Genomic DNA, 9,007 nt, shown 5'->3' on the forward strand with positions numbered 1-9,007 from the left:
AAACAGGCGCAGCTCCAAAGACCTGCGCTTTGTGTTTCTGACCGTCACCTTTGATCTAAGACCAAGACAGCTTCTGAATATTAAAACAAATCTGCCCATCCGCCAATGCTGGCTGATACGTTCCGTTTGGTGTGAGCAAGAAAATTTTTATGTCGCTGCTCTTAGAAACTAATTCACAGTGATCTTCTATGAGGGGAAAGTTCTCAGCCCAACTTCCATCCCACAACCCTCTACCCAGGTTTTACTTTACATTCAGACATGTGTCTGCATTAAAAACCTGGGTACACAGCTTAGAGTCGCCCATGTGTCACTGTAAGGCATGTTTACTTGCAAAAGAAGAGAAATGGGAATACATGCTAGATGAAATGTTGAAAAGGGACACCTTTTGTTTTATAATTCTCCAGATCTGGCATTAAGTTTAGAGTTTGCTGGGTTCCAGGAGTCTCAACAATGACCCATGGGCCAAAATATTGAACTTTCTTGAGGCAAAAGTACACCATATGGCAATTAATGCTTAATGCTTACAATTACCGCAAGACCTTATATAGCCAATTTTTTTTACATTTGTCTGTGTGTCTTCCGAAAGCACTGTGATAATGTTTTAATATGGGTGGAGATGGCACATTAATTCACTTTATTTAGGCCTACATAAAGTATTCACTTATCTAAACAAAAATGCAGAAGTCATACTTCACATCAGCCGAATGGTTTTCTGGGTGATGTTTCTTCCCTGTCACATCACTTTTTAAGATTATTCATTCTTTGAATCACCACCACTTTTCATGGGCCAAACCAAAGACCCTGGTGGGTCAAGTCAAGCCATAGCTTGGGTGTCCCTGCTCTAGACTGACATACTTGATAAAAGCTTAAAGTTTTCTCAGTATCATGTTATATACCTTCAGTTAATTTATCACTAAGCTGAATGGACATACAGGACATATTGTTTTGAGGATCACCACCTACCCTGATAGCAGCAGTGCTGTAGAGGTCATCACAGGGGAATCATGCCTGGCGAGAGACTGCAAATCAACATGCACGGAACAGGACGCCGAGGCGAGAGTAAGCGTCACACCGCAGCCGATTTTCGGGGTTGCCACGGCAACATCCATTCGGCCTACAGAGGAGGCTTCTGCTCCAGTCAGTGCTTCTCTCTGGCCTTTGTATCTCAGAGCCTGGGGGGTGTCTCTGTCTTCTGATAGTACCCCCAATTTGTCTGGTTCATTTATTTATTTATTTGTTTTTTTGCTTTGGAGATGTCTCTTGTACTCCTGCAGAGCAGCTGGATTTGTATTTCGAAAAATTAAATGTCACAGACCCACTACTCCACTACACCACGTTCATTTGTGGTCATCTTCTCTTCTAGTCTGGATGATTTAGATTTTACACCCTATATTTCTTTGAAACATTTAATTTAGTCAAATAAGAGTATGCAGATAAGAAAACAGGCCACATTTATTGCAGTGGTCTGAAGCACTGGACTAGACACTGGATTTGAGGGACATGTGTTAGTAGCATGACCAATAAGACAGTTGCAGTCTAGAATAAAACTGTTTCCTCATTTATGACTATAGAGGGTATAAATGGGCAGCAGATGGTCTGATATATTAGATGTCTTCCATGGTCACTTGGGACATTTTCCCTGTCCTGCAGAAGAAACGAGACACTGTGTCCCACCAGAATGAGAGTATCACTCCGTCAGAGTGAAAACACCACATACCATCAGCACAAATTTCCTGTTTAAATTTTCATGTTTCCTCTGGAAAATTTCTACGTAAACAATGGACATTCTATCAATGTTTTCCCGAGTTATCACGTTTTTGGGACTAAAAACTACAATGAATTTTGTTTGCTGGATCCTTGCCGTGATAAGGATACCGACTTTACCATGATTCATGTTGTCTCTGCTTTGCCTCTCCACACGTAACAAAAAAAGGAACCTTTGGTGTTAAAACACTGGCATCGTGACAGTTCACAGAGAAGGAACTATGAGTTTTAACACTTTCAAACGGTATATCGTGGGACCAGATTGATTGAAAATTTCACCATTAAAAAAAAACAGAATTAATGCAAATAAACCCACTCCAGCCGTACGACTTGAGTTAAAAGATTCAAACTGAGGCCGATATACTTTGTGTGGAAAAGAATAAAGACCCATTGGAGTCACAACTAATCTACATTTCCCCTTGAACTGGAAGGAACAAACACTCTGAAGGATAAGGGACCTTTGATGTACACTGTTATTCCTCAAAAGCAATTAGATAATGGGGTAACGGGAACCAAATGGGAACCATCTGTGCAGATATGTGGGCCGACCTGGATTCAGCCCTGCCAGTCTGCTTCTGTCCTTTATTCTAGAGAATAGTATTAAAGGGAGACTTACTTGTGTTATTTACACACCATTCTCTCATACATGTCAATGAAAGCTGAGCACAAAATATCATTTAAGTGGTCAGAAAGGCAACACTATCTGGCATCCACATTGGGGCAATGAAATTTCACCAAAGCAGGAAACAAACATGAGGATTTATGCAGCCTGTTGTATTTGCAGTATAACAACTAAAGAAGGACCATAATCATTTTGGGGTGTCAAAATGCTGCCAAAATTGGGTATCGTGGGAGGAGATCTCAGCAAAAAGCCAGTATACAATTACAAATTACATGGTACTGTCATTTTACTTTGATTGTGCTAACAAAAAAAGATTTTATTTGAAGACCAATAAGAATTAAATGAATACCTACTATAAACGCATGATCTTTTCCCTTTATAAATTGCATTAGGGGAAAAAAGGGTCCCAAAGGAGGAGTTTGAAAGGGGGTTTCTTACTGTACTGAGTGGGGGCTAAGCTGGAGAGAATCCTTCATTGTTACTCCCCTCCCCCACCTCAAAATGGATTATATCCATTCTCATTGTATTCAGTATCTCAGAGCTAGAAGACTTACTCCCCACACAATTGCTTTGAAGTAGTGTTGGACCGTCATTCTCAAGAGAGGACTGAGGTGAGGGGAGATTGCAGAGAACAGGTCCTGGCAATGATGGCCTGACGTGACAAACAGAATTACATAACTCATACCCTACATGCAAAAAGCATTTGGAGTCAGTAAGATAGAGGATTAATACAACCTGCACAACTCTGAAAGCACTGAATGCTTATGCAGATAAAGAAAACCATTACACCCCTCACAATCTCTCCTTCTGCATCAGCCTTTGCCTCATGGAAAATGAATGATGCTTTTAGCGGTTGGCATGACAACCTCCACAATCCATGATAGAAGTCGGTTGGGCGGCTGTGGTTGCATTGTTTTGAGTGGTCTACAGGAATTCTCTAACCTCAGCCTATCTTTGCATACAGCTGCAGTCTGTGCTTTTTGGAATGCTTTTTTTTTTAACGGTTATGGCAACCCAAAGCGCCAATTTCAAGTGTTTTTTATCCCTCTTCAGCGCAGCACAAAAACACAAGGGTGAAAAATTGATCTGGAAACCAGGACCAGATGTCTCATTTAATCAGTTAGTTACAAATGAACACTCCGCAACATTTCTGTGTATTTTGCAAAGGAAAACTGCACTGCTTATTCACAGAGCACGAGCGCAAACACAAACGCCTGTACACAGGGCACATACATTTAGCCTACAACTTCTCCATTATGTTGTAGCCGGCTTGTTCCTTTAAACCCAGGTTCACTCGTAAATTCGTGTTAGCCTACTCTTTATTGAGCGTAGACCTATAGGCTACTCCATCCACAGTGATTTGTAAACACAACGGTTGTATCAGAGACCGTCTCTGGTTACACTTCAGGGGCCTATAGGCATACAATACATTAATTACAAGCCCTGGTTCCTAAATTACCCACGTCGACACTACCTGCATGTCAATGTTATACGGTTTACTAAGACTGCTATTAAGCAGCCTAATTAATGTTACCTAACAAAATTAATTCACAATCACAGATATTCTTCCTCCTGCTTAGTGGCAAACTACGTAGCCTAGTTAACTCAACGTTACCTATCTCTATCACTGGATTACTTAACCTCACAAGCTTGAGCGAGTTAACTACAACGTTAGTCAACAAGTTACGAGACTGAACCATTGACATGTAAATTAATGTTGACCTTACCTTGAACAGCATGCTTACAGCAAACAGCAACTCGTCCAAGGAAAGGCCCTACCAACGACTGGCTTCAGACCTCCACAAGCACCTCCTTTTTTCGCATGCGTTTAATTTGCTTTCACTTCGAATTTTAAAATATTTTACGTCTGTCTGCGTTATGTCTTCTCCAACAACCAACTATCACACACATTGGCATTTAAAAAACATCTAGTGAGGGTGGTGTTTTAACCATTAAGAGTGGGAAGCCAGAGGAAAGGAAAAGGCGCTGGAACTTTTATTGTACCTGTGAAGTCAGTGGAGGCCAGCCTGCGCAAACTCTTACAGCCTTTAGAATCGACAAACGTGCCCTCGTTTGCAATGCATTGTATTTTGTACATAGACTATGCTGTGAAATTGCCGTGATTCAGCGTAAATTGAAAATGATTGTGCAATATTATCAAAACATTGTAATCCTCTAAATGTATCCGTAAATAAATTGGAATGATTTTCCTATATGTATGTCATGCTATACCTTCCACATGCAGTGGCTTTCTAAAGTATTCAGGAACATGGACAGTTTAGAAAATCTCATCCATTTAGAACTTGTTTCAACCCATGCTGTCCAACATATTTTAAGGCCGTACAGATCACTAAATTCCACTTGATATATGAAAAATATTAATATAGTACACTCTAACACCCTTTGTGCTACTGTTGTCACCAAAGAAATGTTCTCTAGGTTGGTGCCATTATGGACAATATTATTTAGGCTACATGTTTGCCCTGAAAATTGAAAATTGTGTGTCAGGTCACATTACTAAACCCAGTAAGATGTGTCTTTCCAGATAGGAACACATACGGTATAGATCTTATTGAAAACTCCTTAGGACAGAGAAGCCTGGAAAACTCTGGTGCATCATTAATGATTTCAGCAAAATAATATTTTTCATGTTTTCACAATCTCCTGAAATATGATTAAAGTGATTTGAATAATGACACAGTTAAGATCAAGCAACAGTTATAAATGCATACATAAATTATCTCCTGTTAATAAATAATAGAAAAATGTAATCTGCTTCAAATATAGTACCATTTGCTAAAAGCCTGGAGTTCACTAAAATCTGGACATCAGGAAATTGGTACCATTCCCAAACTACCTACAAAATCTAAACTTCCAACACATCTAAATTGAATATTTTAGTATGTAAGTACAATATACCAAATCATCAACTATAACAATAACTACATTTTCATGCACACAACATTCTGGTCATTGCAATAATTCAGAATAAGACAATATTTCAAATAAGCGGTCTACATGGCTAGTGAGAAATGTTATTTTCATATTCACATGCTGCCATGCATAGCCTGATTAAATGTAAAAGGGCCATGTAACGTTACATTCCTTATGCTCTTTATTTACCTTTTTTTAAATTTTTTAAAGGTAGGATAATTTCTCCCTCCATCCAAAAATGTTGTCTCATTCTTCTTTGCAGGGCCTTCCATCCTTGTGACCTGCAAACTGCTAGCTGTCTGGCTCATATTAAAATGCCATGGCTAGCCTAGTAACAGCAGTGCTGACCGAAACAACACCCGCAGGCCGTATGAGCTGCAAACTGTCATGACAACCCATATTGAGATGGACATTCGGAATAAGCAGCATGAATGCCCACATAGCGCTCCAATAACCCAAATAATGTATGACAGATGTCTTGATCAGAATATGCCATATGTCGGTAGCTTTATGACATCATATTTCAGACTGTTGGAATAAGTCTCTTTCAAAAATACAGCAATAGCTGCATTCATACCAGTCCGGCAGTCACAAGTATGCCAAAATGCACGACTGAGAATGTTACAGGATAACTAGCTTCAGCTTAGTGCTGATGGAACAGACCTACACTAGCCACTGCCAGCACAGCCCCAGCAGGTTTCAGTCTGCTCTGGCCTGTCTGGAAGTACAAGAAAAATTCAGTAACATAAGCACACATATCCACAAACACATCAATTCATTGTCGCTTTAATTTCTATTCTTTTGCATCTTTACTTTGTCTAGTTTTGTATTCAATAAAGCACCTTTGAAGTGTCATTAGTCTCAGGACTGAAAGCCATGTCCCTTCTTTCTGAATTGATCTCTACCATGTGGTCTGTACTATCAGACAGGTTATGCTCAAAGAGTCGCAGCGCTTTAAATTATTCAGTGCAAAAGCCACCTGTCCAGTGCAATCAGCGTTTTCTTGCATTTATTTAGCAGCTACATAGATTATTTACTCAGGTTTCACCTGCCGAGACTACATTGCAGATGTCTTTGTTGCTGTCTTTCTCACTCACTCACTCACTCACTGCCAGCTGCTTTAATCACAGAACCAGTGAATGGGAATAGAAGGTACCCCAAACCCCTCCCAAATGCCTTCTGAACAACAGTATTGGTTGTGGTTTTTAAAGCTGAATGCCATATCTGAGTAAGTTCAATGCAACAAGTGTACTGACACAAGTACTGGGCCATAGTAAATACACTATTTAAAACACTGCTGTCCCAGAAATAGCACCATTTCCACAATGGCAAACTGAGTTTCGAAAACAAAGTACATGAGAATATACTCCCAGAGTATAACTAAATTTGAGCTGCGTTTTCCTGCAGATTAAGATTACTGCTGGCCAGTGGTTTCTCAGCAGGTTTATACTGCTGCTGTCCACGTTACTGAAGGCAGAGATATGAAAGAAACTGGTTGATATATTTGCTAAGCAAAAAAGCATGCCTTTGTAAGATTACTTATAAACAACTGATCTTGACCGTACTCAGAAAAAAGACAACTCAGTATTTGAACACTTGCCACCAAGTTATTATGTGCTCTACTAAATGGCATGCAATTTTGAAGATGAAATTCAGTTTTTGTGGCAAAATCTGGGCTGCATTCAATTAACACCCCTTTCCAAATGATGAATGAATGTTTATAAAACTGTGTTTAGTATAGTGAAAGGACATACAGTGACAAGGTTTTATGTCATGCACCTTTACAAAAAAGTCTGAATTAAATGTTCATTACATGCACATGTGTAATGCTGCTTGCTTGAGGCAGGCTACAGGCAAGTACAGCAGATATTAGGCATGGGAATATTAAGTATTTAACACTCTACATGAAAAATGTATCTTCTCACTGAACTACCCTGGGTATTACAGCTGAAACAGATGGATTAACACATATTCTCTCTGGTAATTACGTAGCATTGTGATTTCTGCTGAGCTTGTGCAATACATTGGAAGTGGGCATCTGGCCACGGTCACCCTTGTTTGGGTCATCTGTAAGGTCAGACTTTGAGGAATGAGAATCCAACTCTTACCATCACCTTTCTTCCACCAAGCTGTCCTAGAGAAACTAATCTCACACAATGAAAACCTTTGGAACTGTGGGAATGAGTAAATACAGCAGATAAGCGGTGGGTCTGGAAACCATAAGAAGTGATAATGACCAAGAGCCTTTAAAAATGATGGAAACAGTCCCAATATGAAATAAAAGGAACCCTATATTTGAACGCATGCTATTCTCTATTATTGTGTCCCCCTTCTGGAATTCCCATTTGCAAATGCAGACAGGTCCCATCACTGCTGTGTTCTACGTCAATCAAAAAAAAAAAAAAATTCTGTATGTAGAAAGATGTGTCATGTTACCCAATAATTTAGAGAATGAATGTGTAGAGACAAACTGAACAGAATATTCTACATCTCTATATTAAACATGGGTGAAGTGGAAAGACTTAGACGTGGTGCTGGCACTGATAAAGTGTAATTTGCCGCTGGAGCCCGATCTGAGAGAACTGTTTCACATCATTAATCCTCCTGTGTCACGCACGGCCTGCAACTTGCAGATAAACCACACACGTGAGCCAGGGAAATACCAGGGAAGGACAAAAGCACAGCTCTTTCTGTGAAAAATACATGGATAAAACATTTGAAAATGCACAAATAAGGGATCCAAATATAGGGGCCAATCTTCAGCAGCATGTTTGTGTACTATGCTGTATCATACTGCCATAAATCAGCTTTCAGTAAAACAGCCAAATTTACAGTGTCAAAATTACAGGTTTTTTTTTCCACCCTCCAATAGTCATACTGTGTCCTAATCTAGATCCAGAGATCAGATAGTTTTCGCTCCTGGATTCACTCAGTACATATTAAAATTATTTTAGTAATTAATTTTAATTTTAAGCTATGTGGTTATATAAGATACACAAAGGCCCATTTTTCAGGAATTTTCAGTTGTTTCTAGAATCAAATATCAGTGACTCAGTGTAGCATACCCACAGTACAACCATTTCAAATCGATTTTTATTTCTTCATGTTCTGCTGCTTGGAAACTAAGCCAGTGCGGTGTTAGCTCTAAAACTGTAGCAATCTGAAAGGCAGCTTGCATCTAAAACCCATCAGCCAACAAGACAGAACACAGATTGAAAAGGAATAGGCAAACAGGAATAAGCAAACAGGAAAGTCACATCATTCTTTTTAAAATCAAACGTTGTACAATTTGCCATTATTCATTATGACAGGGTATTGAGCTCAATCAGCCAGGATCTGAATGTTTGTTCCAATCTGGCCATTTTTGTAACTGGCTAACAGCCACTTTTTCAAACATTACCCAGAGTCTCCATAATTCCTGATAAATAAAAATGTCATAAAATGGGGGGAAATCTCTTTGAGGATCAGGAACCTTTTCTGAATATTTTTTTTGAAGTATGCCCATCATCATGAATTCTGTTAACATTTCAATATATATCAATAGTAATGCTGTAGGATTTTATAGATTGTAGAGATCGCACCACAATCTCCTTACTCACTCATTTTGTGGGCCTGGGATGTTCTGAATGACCGCAAAAGATGTTCAGGTTGGCTGTTGTAATCCACAGGATGTGTTCCAAACCGTGA

The sequence above is a fragment of the Anguilla rostrata genome, chromosome 8 (genome assembly GCF_018555375.3).
Source record: "Anguilla rostrata isolate EN2019 chromosome 8, ASM1855537v3, whole genome shotgun sequence".
Lineage (NCBI taxonomy): Eukaryota > Metazoa > Chordata > Actinopteri > Anguilliformes > Anguillidae > Anguilla > Anguilla rostrata.